Here is a 14,535-nt window from a genome sequence, read left to right on the forward strand (position 1 = left end):
AGTGGGGTTTATACCGGGAACTCAAGGATATGTCAACACAAGAAAATCAATTAATGTAATACAGCACATTAACAAATTGAAAGGGAAAAATCACATGATGATCTCAACTGATGCTGAAAAAGCATTCAACAAACTTCAACATCATTTTCTGATTAAAACACTTCAAAAGATAGGAATCAAAGACAATTCTTGGATATGAAAAAGGGCGTATACGACAAATCAACATCGTACTCAAAGGAGAGAGACTGAAAGCTTTCCCCCTAAGACTGGGAATGAGACAAGGATACCCTCTGTCACCATATTAATCAACATTGTACTAGAAATTCTAGCTAGAGCAATCAGGCAGGAAAAAGAAAAGGCATCCACATTGGAAAGGAAGAAGTAAAACTTTCATTATTTGCAGATGACATGATACTATAAATAGAAAATCCTGAAAAATCTACAACAAAGTTACTTGAGCTAATAAACAAATACAGCAAAGTGGCAGAAAATGCAATTAATGTGCAAAAATCCATAATGTTTCTATACACAAGCAATGACCTAACTGAGGAGTCAGTTAAGGAAAAATTTCCATTCAGAATAACAACTGAAAGAATCACATACCTAAGAATGTACTTAACTAGGGATGTAAATGACTTGTACACAAAAACACTACATAACATTGCTAAAAGAAATCAAAGAAGATTTAAATAGGTGGAAAGGCATTCCATGCTCATGGATAGGTAATGTCAATTCTACCCAAACTGATCTACAAATTCAGTGTAGTACCAATCAAAATTCCAACAACCTACTTGGAAATGCTAGTTACCAAGTTCATCTGGAAGAAAAAAGAGACCCCAAATAGCTAAAAGCACCCTAAAAATGAAGAATGAAGTAGGAGGATTAACACCTCCTGATTTAAAAACTCATTTAAAAACCACAGTGGTCAAAACAGCATGGTACTGACTCAAAGATAGAAGTATGGACCAATGGAATTGAATCGAGAGTGCAGAAATAGCCCACCAAATCTATGATCAACTGATTTTTGACAAGTCCCCCAAATCTGCTGAACTGAGACAAAATAGTCTTTTCAATTAATGGGCATGATAGAACTGGGTATCAATAGCCAAGAGAATGAAAGAGGACCTCTACCTTGCATCCTATACAAAAATTAACTCAAAATGGATCAAATATAAGAACTAGTACCATTAAACTCCTAGAAGAAAATGTAGGGAACCATCCATCTTCAAGACCTACTTTCAAGTTTAGGAGGTAGCTTCCTACATTTTACACCCAAAGCACAAACAACAAAAGAAAAAAAAAATAGAAAAATGGGAACTCCTCAAAATCGAATGCTTTTGCACCTCAAAAGATGTTGTAAAAAAAAATGAAGAGGTAGCCAACTCAGTGGGAAAAAATATTTGGAAATCACACATCACAATTGTGTGATAACCTGTATACATAAAGAAATTATACAGCTCAACAATAAAAGAACAAACAACCCAATTATAAAATGGGCTAAAAAATGAATAGGCATTTTTCTGAAAAGCAAATACAGATTGCTAAAAGCCCATGGAGAGATGCTCATTTTCATTAGCTATAAGGGAAATGCAGATCAAGACTCATTGAGATACACCTCGTATCTATAGGAATGGCTGCTATTAAACAAACAGGAAACTACAACTGTTGGAAAGGATGTGGAGAAATTGGGACACTTATGCACTGCTGGTGGGAATGTATAATGGTAAAGCTGCTATAGAAGACAGTTTGGTGGCTCCTTAGGAAACAAAATATCGAGTTGCCCTATAAACCGGTGAGAGCACTCGATGTATACCCAGAATAGGTGAAAGCAATGCGACAGAAGTAGTCATTTGCACATCAGTGTTCAAAGCAGCATTATTCACAATCACCAAAAGATGGAAACAATCCAAGTGCACATCAACAAACAAGTGGATTAACAAAATGTGGTATATACATACAATGGAATATTATGCAGCAGTAAGGAGAAGTGATGTCCTGAAGCACATGACAAAATGGATGAGACTTAAGAACATAATGCTGAGTGAAATAAGCCAGGCACAAAAGGATAGATACTGTATGACTCCATTTTTATGACCATGGTAAAGGTAAAATCAAAAGCTAATAATACAGATACATGGAAGCTAGAAATGGGTGAATGGTTAGCTAAAGAGATTGAACTCCAATGGAAGGGCATAGATACAAGTGAAGGTGGTTTACTAGTGGGTCTTTAAGTAATATTACCATATCGAAGGTGACTATGATTGAAACGGGTTGGATAGACCCATGTATCCCACTGATTAACACTACAAATATAAATAAGTTCTTACATGAACTACTTCAAAGGTATCATTCTTGTACAAAGTATAAAATTTTGGAGTATAGGGGGCAAATGCTATTGCATGCTATGGGTTATGTTTAATAGGAAAACATCAACAGTATTGCAGCAACACCAGGGGTAAATAATGGGGGGAGGGACAAGAGGTATGGGGAGGTTTGGATTTTCTATTTGATGGTTTATTGGTTATCTTTCTCTTGGGAACACTGAAATTATCTAAAATTGAGAGTGTTCATGGACTGTTGGCTTTGGACATTATACATGATGACTAATGAATGGAGTTGGCTGAAGGATGCCCTGACTGAGGAGTAGATTGGTGAATGATGTTGTGTACATATGATTGACTACTGTGCTGCCATAAAAAGGAATGAAGTTGTGAAGCATGCAACATTGTGAATAAACCTGTGGGACATTTGATGAGGCAAAATAAGCCAGAAAAAAAAGAACAATAGGTCTCTTTGGAAAATGTGTACAAGAAAACAAGGGCCTAGATTGCAAGCTTTTATAGCAGTCACATTGACTCTGGAGTGGTGTTTTAGTCTGCTAGCTGCTGGAATGCAATATACCAGAAACAGAATGGCTTTTAAAAGGGGGAATTTAATAAGTTGCTAATTTATAGTTCTAAGGCCGAAAAAATGTCCCAATTAAAATAAGTCTATAGAAATGTCCAATCTAAGGCATCCAGGAAAAGATACCTTGGTTCAATAAGGCTGATGAAGTTCAGGGTTCCTCTCTCAAGTGGAAGGGCACATGGTGAACACTGTGTGCATTCAAAATCAATTTTCATGTCCTTTAGTTTGCTTATTCATTCTTCTCCCTCTTAAGATCTTTGTTGTGTGTCTTGAGTATATATTTTTATTTCCTCCAGTAGTCTAAAGCTTTGTATTTGGGGCGTGGATGTGGAGCAGAATGCGGGCACAGCAGTGCGGTGATGGATTGCAGTGCAGGTATAGGCACAGGTTGGGGATTCTATGCTGGCACCTGTGAGTATGGGGTGCAGGGCATGGGTTTGTAGAGGTGCGGTGCAGGGGCCATGGGGATGGGGTACAGCTCAGGCAGGCCTTGGAGTGCAGGAGCAGGGTACGGTGTGGGAGACATAGAGGTAGGGTGTAGTGGGATGCATGTGGAGGGGGCTGGGTGGGTGGATGGGAACTGATGTGCAGGTAGGATATAGTTGGGCATGCAGAGCATGGGGGTTGTGGTATCATGGTGTAGGGGAAGTGACACAGAGGTCACGGCACTGAGGCAGCAGGGTGTGGGTCTTTCCTTGCATTGGGGAAGAGGTCCAGGGGGCCTGGGATGCAGATGTGGGAGTGTGTAGGGGCAAGGCACAGGTCAAGGGGGTTGCAGGACATGGGTAGGGGTGAGGATGATGTCGGGTAGGTGGGTCCCTGGCATGGGTGCGCAGGTGTGGAGGCAGTTTGAGCAGGTGGGCATGCATGTGCAGGGCAGGGTCTATGTAGCACAGCTGTGCATGTGAGCACCTGCCAGGTGTGGCAGCAGGGCACTTATGCATGGGGCTGGAACAAGGGTGCACATATGAGAGGCAGGGGCTTTGGATCCAGGGGTCAAGAAATCAGTGCACAAATCTTTTGGTGCCCAGTGGCAGCAGGGAGGATGTGGTTGTGTGGTTGTGCAGGTCTGGGGGGGTGGGTGCAGGTCCCTAGTGTGCACTGATCTAGGGGGCGGGGACCTGATTCGAGTGTGCAGAGCTCAGGGGCAGTGGGTTGGGATTATACCTGCATGGGCTGGGGGCGGGTGTAGCCTGGGTATGAAGGTGAGCACCCACAGCCAAAGTAACCCTGTCAAGATATTTATGTGCCTCAAAGACAACAGAAGATCACTAAGGATATCAAGATGCAGAACAGACAGATATAGCCCAGCCTAATGACCAAATTCAAACACCCAAGGAGACACAGACTTTAAAGCATTTCAGTAACAATCAAATGCAATACAAGTTAAAGCCAGTACAGAGCCTCATCAGAGTCATTTACAAGTGTGGTCTGTGCTCAGGCAAATTCTCCTCTGTCTCTGGACCTTTGAAAATTCATAACAAGTTATTTGCTACCAACACACAAAGGAGGAATAGTCATGGGATATATATACCCCATAGGAGTATATATCCATAGGAGGAAGGAACACAGGGGTCACAGGACCCATACAGTTCCGAAAACCTGCAGGGCAAAGTCCATTAGATTTCAAAATTTGAGAATTATTTATATTCGGAGCTTTAGAAAGCGGCAGTCCCACCCTTTCCAAAGGCCTACACAGAGGCCTGCCTCTTTCCAGATGCAACCTTGATGGACACTGGGGAGACCACCTTTTTCTCGGCTCCACCCCCTCCAAGCATTGGGGCCGCACCCAGGCTCTCAGCCACCTCCGGGGCACACACTCAACCCCACCATGTGGTGGCAGCCAGGCTCTCCTCAAACCCCAAGGAATGTGCTTCACCTTCTCCGAGGCCTGAGGCAGCATGACTCTTCCACTGTAGTGAGGTGGAAGGCCCATCCTCAGCCCTCGGGGCAAACTCACCCTCTTCACTGGCTTGGGTGGGTCCGCTTTTCTGGTCCAAGGCTTCTTGACTTTCGATTTCAGCCTCTGTGGTTTTGCCTCAAGTTATTTTCCTCCGGTATGTCCCTTCTCTGAACTCTGCAGTCCAGACAGGTAGTGACACTCTCAATCTCTCTCTCTCTCTCTCTCTCTCTCTCTCTCTCTCTCTCTCTCTCTCTCTCTCTATATATATATATATATATATATATATATATATATATATATATATATATATATATATATGTATGTATGTATATTTATACAGGTTCCACAACGCTCTCATTGGCTTTCTATGCAGTAGCCTTTGATCATACCCATCAGACATAAGGAGTTTCCACAAATCCTTCCTGGATAACTTCATGTCCTAATCTGGCTTTCTCTGAAATGGCTGACCGGTTCCACATTTGGTTAAATGCTCACACAGAGCACTATTCTCTGCAGTTTCCCTTTCTGGAGGCCCAGAATTTTCCAGGACATCAGTTTCTGGTTTCTTTGTACTCAACAGTTCAGTTTTCATCTTCTCTCTCTCATGTCACATTTCACTATAAGCTGTGAGGAGAAACCAGGCTGCACTTTTGATATTTAATTTGGAGATCTCTTCTGCTAAATATCCAAGTTCATGGCTTTTAAAATCTGCCCTCCAGCTAAAGCCACTAGTCAATTTTGCCAGATTATCTGCCATTTTACAGCAAGGATCACCTTCCTTCCAGTGTGCAATAATGCATGCCTCATTTCTGTCTAGAGTTTCGTCATGGGTAGCTTTAGAGTCCACACTTTTACCAACAGTCTCTTCAAAGCATTCTAGGCCTTCTCTATATTATTTCTGGATTTTGAGAGGCTGTTTTGTATATGTATAACCTGGAATTTAGAGAAAAGAATGACGCTGATCAGGTCAGGATTAAGGTAATTCAGAACACAGTGGTAAGGATGGCATTGTTTATATTTTAGAACCTCATCTACTCTTTGAGACCAAAGGAAGAAAGGTTTATTTTGTCCAGAACTTAAATCGTCTGTAGCACATAATCTAACTCAGCCTGTCTGGATAGCTCATTTGAACAATGCAAACACAGGCAACCCAGAATAAGAATGAGGGACTTTAATCCTGTATAGCTTAATGCAATGCCTGGATAAATCCTAGAATATATTAAGCAGATAATCAAAAAGTATTGGCAAAGTCCTTTGAGGGATGGGAGAAAAAATATGGAACTATTAAACTTTACCACCGGGGAAACCCTGAATACTGTGTTAAACATTAGGGACTCCCAAATCAATAGGCCAAGCCTTTAATCTTGAGGCTTGTTTTTGTGAAGTTTATGGATACAGCAGAGATGCTTAGCCTACCTGTAAGTATGCCTGAGAATTACTTCTGAAAGGACCTCTTTTGTGGCTTATTTGTGACTTAACTCTCTCTCAGCCCAACTCTGCAAATGAAATCGTTGCCCTCCCCCCATGTGAGACATGACATCCAGGAGTGGGTCTCCCTGGCAATGTGGGAGGTAACTCCCAGGGATGAGGCTGGCCCTGGCACCATGGGATCAACAATACCGTCTTGACCAAAAAGGGGAAAAGAAGGGTAACAAAGTCTCAGTGGCTGAGAGAGTTCAAATAGAGTTGAGAGGCTACTCTGGAGGTCGCTCTTATGCAAGCCTCAGTTAGACATTGCTACCTGTCATAACTTGCCAAACCCTAACCAAAACCATTCCAGCCAATCCTAAAGAACACCTAGGGCAATATAAAATTCTACAAAGTTTAAATGCACTAGGGTAACTTTCCAGGAACCTACAACCTCCAGATGGGTCCCTGGACTAGATCAGTCTTGAAACCTAGGGGGGCCAGCCTCTCCAAAACATCAACTAGTTCCATCTCCTACCCCTTAGTATTGACAGCCCCTTCCAATATGAAAAAAATTAGAAAGGGCATAGCCCATATAGCCCTAAAGGGTGGGAAAAAGATCAAAAGTGATGGCGGAGTTATATAGAAAAGGTAGGATTTAACAAATGAGTATGATTGCTGAATCATTATATTGCTATTTCTTTTAGCCTCCATTGTCATAGAACATCTTGAAGTAAAAACCTAACATTGTGGAATTGTAACCCATACCAAAGTCTGAAATCTGTTCTACAACTAATTGTTGTGCTGTGCTTTGAAACTTATCACTTTTTGTATATATGTATTTTTCACGAAAAAGAAAAAAAAAGTTGATTGTATTGATAAAAAATATACATATTTCTTGTAGCCTCCAATGTTCTGGAGGAGCTAGAAGGAAAAATCATACAAAATAGAAGCAAGCTATTTAAGGTAGTATAGCATATGATAAAACCAAAATTCTAACCCAGGCAATCTTAATTTGGAGTCCTTGCTGTCAGTAATTTTGCTATGCTGCAAATGCCACTGCAATTTATAAAACTTCCATATTTTAGTACCAGATACTATACCTTCTTGGTGCAATATTCTTAGCCTGTTTTCCTTCTTCTTATCATTTCAAATTAAAATCACTGTATCACCTCCTCTAAAAGATTTTTCCTTTATCATACTTCTCCCTCCCTCTAGTCTTATTTTATATGCCTCTCCCAGGTAATCTGACCAGACCCTCTGGTATTCTCAGTCACAACTATAATCAATGTGCTATAATTGCCAGTTGATTTCTGTGCCTCCCACTAGACTGTGATCTTATGGAAAGTAAGGACCATATCTTCTTGATTTCTCTCTTCCAATGCCTAATACAGTGTGTGGTACATAAAATGCCTTTAGAACAATTTGTTGAATGAGCTAATGATGAATAAAAATGTTTGAAAACTGAAGTTACTCCACAATGTTGTTGAGGAAATAATAGAAATTTTAAGTACTGAAACATGGCAGATTTAAATAAAACCTGGCTAATAATTACAAAAACTCACATTTTTAGATGGCTGAAAGCTGTGGGTTAAGAGATCAGTTCTACTGAGTCTAAAGAGCCTCACTGTATTGGGGTATTCACCTTGTTCCTTGTACATTCAAGAAAATATTTAAAGTCATGTTTTCCCAAAGACATCCATCATTCATGGATTTTGAAGTTTAAAATACTACTACTAAAATACTATTGAAAGTTACTAAAATACCCACTTCTTGCAAGGATTACGTGTGGTTGTTTGGCAGATTAGTCCACAGAATCACAACAGAGGAAAGAATGCCACAGGTTAATATAAGACCCTGTAGGAACCTCAGTTTAAGCAAATGCTACAGAAAGAGTTTCATAGGCATAGTCAGTGGTACCTGAAAAACTGAAGCAGCCACAGCATGATCCAAGACACCTGGGATGCTCCCAAACACTTCTCACCTCACCCTGCCCCACCCCCTCCACCCTGCCACAACACCAAATATCACTGTTAGGTAAATAAAAGCATCTAAAGCGAATCAGTCTACTGGAGCCAGCATTCATGTTCTTGGGCCAAATGGCTAATTTTCAAGGCCACCCACATGAAATGCTCAAGCTCAAAAAACTGGCACGACTTGCTACTAGCCCATTCAGAAAAGACAAACTTCTCTTGTTCCACATATTCCCTTGGATGGGTATCTATTAAAGGTCACTGGTTGATTTATTGAGAAAAGATAAATCAGGAATGCAAACAAAGTGCAGAAGGCCAGCGAGGGAATGGCTGAACTAATTACTTGAAAACAACTGCTTGAGATTTGACCAAGAATCAGTTCATTAGCATTCAGCACGACCACTTTTGCAGAAAGAAGGAAAATAAAACATGCCAAAAAGAATAGAAATTTTCTGGGAATGAATAGAGCAATGTCAGTTGACAAGTAAAACTGCATAATCAGCTGTATATTTTAGGTGCAATTATCAAGTGTTGATATGCTATTCAGCCTGCTAATTGCATTCCTGAATTTAGTGTGTGAAATACTGAAAGCATTTAAGAATGACATGAGTGAAGAATGGTTTCAAAGTGCTAATAGGTAATGGCTGAGCAATTTGGGTATAATGGATGCCACCGAATTCTTCCAACAGATATATTTTCTTCTAAGCAAATGTAAATAAAGAATCATAGTTTGAAGGCATCTACCTCCTCTGATTTTATTATAGCACTCTCTACATGCTGACCTTTGATTGACTTTTAAATTAAATTGTGTTTTCAAACATCCTAATAACCAATTCCTGAACAATCAATTGTATCATCCATGCAGGTGATTTTGAAAAGCCTGGGAGAACAATTTTCAGTCACGTTTGAAACATCAAAATACTACCGAGTGTTCTTCTTTGCCTCTTGAATTTTTCCCTGTTTCAGGGAGGGGAATGGTGTGAAAATTTCTTACATCCATTTAGTCTCCTCAACACAACACTCAAATCTTGATTGTAAACAGATACACATTATGAACCTGTTCTGTGCTTTTGAAAGACAATAGCATGTTCCCTGCTTTGTGTCCCTGAAAGCAATAAGACAGTAAAGTAGGGTAGGCTGGAAGAAGTTTATTAATATTCAGCTCACTGACAGTTAATATTCTTTTTAAGCATTGCAAAGTTATGTGATCTACCTCATACAATGACACTTTTTCCCTGTATTTTTTTTATTTTAAAGGATTTCTTAATTCTTACTAATAAGTCATTAAACCAACTAAAATTTACCGCTGTATGTTATTTTGCCAATGAGATCAGCAAGTTTCCAAATATTTAGTAAGCCTGTTTTCAAGGTGCAGTAAGTATCAAGGAGTAAAGAGAATTGCTATGTCTTATAATATGGGTATTAATGATCATCTGGGGATGATGATAGCCTAAGGAAATTATCCTATGGTGGCTATATGATTGCTATTATGGCTCATTTGTTTTATTTTAATTAGGTAAGAAAAGAAATCTCTTCCTCACTATTGTTGTCTGAGGGAATAGCAGTGCCATGGGCAACAGATATGGCCTTCTTTTAATAAATTGGCAACAAGATTAGGATTTAGTTTATTAAAACAGATTAGTCTTTGGGGGAGGGGAATCTTGAAACAATGACACCAACTGTCATTGTCCAATCTTCTAATTTTTTTTTTAGTAGATACAACAAATGGATCAGTCTGCTTTTAAAATGTTTGCAAAAACACTTCTGACTGTCTTTTAAGATTTTCTGAGAATAATCTGCCAATATAATGTCTATTTCCAGAATAAAATAATGCACTTCTTTGACATCATGTTGTATGACTACACTTTTAATTATCATATCAAAAATGCTGTGTTGCAGTCCTACAATAACCAAAGACGTTTTTTACAAGAAGTAGATAACATGCTTACAGAAATGAGTGGTATAAAATGTTCAGATTTTTAGTGTTGTTATTTGGTTGATTAATTAAAAATAAGTGAATATTGAAAATTCACATAGCTCAAAATTCTTATTATTTGTTATACAATTATAATCAGAGATGGGACATTTCGAAACATGAAATACAAAGCAAAGCACTTTGCTCCATGACACATTAAATGTAAACTCGAAATAAATTGTTTACTGGTGGAAATAAAGAAATATTTTGTATTGCTTGTGGGAGCAGAAAGGAGAACATGTGAAAATACCAAAGGACAAAGACAAGATTTGAAGGAAATACTAAAACGACTATTTAATTCAAAAGATGTGAAAAAATAGGGAGACAGGATGAAAAGAAAGCACTAAATGTGGAAATATGATATAAATAGGATATTATTTTCACAAAAAAAAATGTGATATAGAAAAATACCTAGATTCAACTCCTTCATTTGAAAGTTCTCCAGTTTTATTCTTTAAATGATCATAAAAATGTGTGTTAATTTTTTCCAAAGCTATTTAAGTGAATACTTAATGGACACTGCCTCATTAATCTTTTCTCACTTACTGTGCAGAATGTAATTGCTTCTGTTTCACATTTGAAGAAACATGTTCAAATTTTGATGCAGAGCATTGCTGCTGTTCAGTGATCATGAATTGGGAATAAAGCTGAGGCAGCCTGATTCCATCTGTCAAAACTTGGGTAAGACTGTAAATTTGGTGACAAAATATAAAAAGTAATCCAATTGCTATTGTGTAATTTTCATATGTACACACCAAAGTGAAATATGTTAAATACAAGCAATACATCTCTTACCCTGCCCCAATTGTAAATATACAAAACTCTGTGAAAACATATTGAGCTTTATATGTGAGTGGAGAGGGAAGGGTTTAACAATTTTTTTTAATCAAAGAAAATGCTTTTACAAAATGATTGTATACCGCAAAGAAAATCAGTGGCAATTACTTTAAACTGAGTTTAAGTGGGGATATTAATACTAGCTAAGCAATGTTTCAACTTTGGGGAATTACACACACACTTTAATTTTGTCACAATGCTCAAAACATTTTTTAAACTTGGCCTTTAGAACAGATTTTGAGAGCCAGTGACACATTCTAATTGCTGTCCTTTGGAGTGATAAAATGAACTCGTGTTAGGTGGATTTTACTTTTAAGAACCACCAAAAATCACTCAATTCCAGGTGTGGAATTGCTTGCCACAGCTTCCATAGACAAAGCATGTATTCCAGAGAGATCCAGGAAAAGATGGTACATAATGCACTGAAAATATGAAAATCCATCTCCGTCAATACAAAAATACATGTGAAGAAGACTGTTATTGCTATATTGCATGTAACTAAAAAATATTGGAAGCAATCAAAATGCCAATAGATAAGAGAGTGATTGAGTAAACAATAGAAAGTGGATGAGGGAGGTTTTTTTTTAACTGATAAGAAATAATTTCAAGAGTATATTGCTACGTGAAAAAAAGAAAAGTAAAAAAGAGACATAGCATGTTCTCTGTCATGTAAGAATGAAAGGGATATATACATAAATATAAACATGCATATATATGTTCTTTTTGAAAAAAAAAGACAAAAAATTAAAGAGAAATAAATGAAAAATTTCAGCTGTAAGTGATAAGTGAGAACACACTAGAAAAAGTGAGGACGAAGAAAGATAAAGGAGATGAGGGAAGAGTGAATCTTCTCTGAATTTACCTTTTAGTTCTGAGTTTTAAGAACATATTAGTATTTCACATTTTCAACAAAAAAATTAAAGATTAAAATTTAAAAAGATACGTTGAGAAATTCAACATGGACTACAAACAGTAACAACAGATCCTTTCTGATTTACAAATGAGCAGCATAACTACAATGAAAGGCTAATAGCAGAAAAGAACTAACCTAATTAACTTTAGAGAATGGTACTTTGACTCCAATACTAATTAAAACTGTACACAAACATTGTACTTCTGCTAGCAAACTTATTTTTCACATAAGTGTAGATTACCATTTCTGAAACCATGTTGGATCTAAGATTGAGCACATAATTAAATATATTGTGGATCATGAGAGTCAAATTTCTCACTGTCAAATAAAAGAGTTACTTAAAATAGGGAAAGGGGAAAGGCTAGAATGAACCCTGTGTTGTTGCACTGGAATTGAAAATATCTGCATGAAATTATTTTCAACTTAGATAAATACAAAATAAATATAGATTTATATATATTGATAGGTTTCTACACATGCTTTTCCTAGTTATTTTCACTGAGAGAACCTAGGGACAATAACATACCAGATCTTGATTTCTAAATACCAGACTCCAACAAATGGTGATAATGCTCCTTGGAGAAAAGGCTAATCCAGTGCTGTTGCAAGGAAAGTACAAGGTGAGACTGGAATATTTTATAGTCTCAGAAAGTAAGGAGGCCTCAAAAATTGGTAGAAGTGTCAAAAACAAACATAAGTCAACTTGAAGAGACACCCAATGGACAGATACAGGAAAATTTGAGCACAAAATAGATAGCAAAGTATTAAAACCTGTATAATAAAAGAAATATCCATAGGTCCATATTACTATAAACATAACTTTAATAAGTAAATACATTTGGGGAAAGAGAAAGCTCTTTAAAGATATATATCAAAGGTAAAAACAGTAACTTCACAAACTGAAACAATTGGCAGATACTACTTTAGCTAGGTGATGATAGTTCCATCTCCAATAGTGAAAAATGTTGACATCATGTACCTTCTGATAATGATGCACTGATAAAGGCCCAATGTCATTTCTGTGGCATTCCTGTCATTAATTCCTAAACTTAATTAAGGGGTGAGAAAATATCAGACAAATACAACTTGAGGGACATTCTTCAAAATATTTGGCCTGTATTCATGAAAAATGGAAACCTGAAAAACTCTTCCAGATGAAAGGAGACTAAAGAGTCACAACAACAAAATGTATTAGGTGATCCTGGATCAGACCCTGGTTCAGAAAAAAAAGCATCACTGGGACCATTGATAAATGTTGAATAAGCTCTGTAGATGAGATAGTGATATTGTCATCAATGGTCATTCCTGATTTTGATCATTAGCTATGGTATGTAAGATGATAACATCTGGAAAAACTGGGTCAGTTTTTCAAGGAAGTTCTTCACACTATGTGTGAACTTTTCATGCTAAAATTGTTTGAATGTAAAATATCGAAGATATTGTTTTAGATTTTGAAATAAAGAATGAAATGAGGCAATTGGTTGTAAGATGTGAGGACAGACCACCATTCAGATCTCAGTACAGATTGAGTGGTAATAAACACAACTGCAGCAATTTGGCCAGTTTGTTGTCCACTTATCACAGAGGACAAAAACTCTGAGCCTATCACTTGTGCATGGGAGAAAAAGGTTTAAAGAGCCGACCCCGCAGCTTTATATTTCAATGCCAAGATTTATAAACAAATATGTTCTACATTTATCAGAAACTGATAAATCTTGACATCATTTAAAAACAACAGATAACAATATGTTAGTGCCCAAACCACCCTACACTACATGATGCAATAGCCTACATTGAGAAAGAGGGCATGTTTACTTGTCACGTAACAAGTTGCAAATATTTAGCACATATACTCATGTCCATTTGATGGTAACCATTGGACAAGGCATACTAATTGGCATATAGAGCTGGAATAAGTTAGAGAATTTGAAACAAACTTTCCAGATCTATGTAAATGTCTGATAAGCTTCAGGGGAAGTAGGTAAAACTATGGAGGACACGTGTTCTGAAGATCTACCTAGCAAACTTCAGAAATCCAACAAGACAAAATGAAGCAACTTAATACAGAGAAGCCATCATGGCAAGCAGTATATGGGAGGTTAGAAAAGACAGGAATGACCAAATGTGCAAAATGATCAACATGGACAAGCTGTATGCCAAATAGAGTTTACCAAAGAAATTGGATATGACCCTCAGGCCATGAACTGTTATAAATTCTCTTTCCTTTTATGTCCTATTATATTTTAATTTATATTTTTAGGAGTGCTTTACAATGGACAGTACATATAAATGTTTATATATATAATTTATAAATCAATATGCATGTTTTGAAGTTACCAGACATTGTATACTTTTAACAATGTGCTTAAAAGTGCTGGCAAATTTAGAAATAGATATTCCACGTGATAAACTTTATGTATTAATATATTCATTTTTCTTTTTGTAGATTATATTTTGATTATAAAAATAGAGTGTTGAGTCACTCGGTTTAGAAATCTGCTAAATCAGGTATGGGTTAAATCAGAGATAAAGACTTTCCCATACCAGTAATTTGCAAGAGGAATTTGTCCAACCTAGCTGGCTTGTCAGGTACTTCTCTCTCTACCTAGACCTGTGCACA

Source organism: Tamandua tetradactyla, chromosome 3 (assembly GCF_023851605.1).
Source record: "Tamandua tetradactyla isolate mTamTet1 chromosome 3, mTamTet1.pri, whole genome shotgun sequence".
NCBI classification, from domain to species: Eukaryota; Metazoa; Chordata; class Mammalia; order Pilosa; family Myrmecophagidae; genus Tamandua; species Tamandua tetradactyla.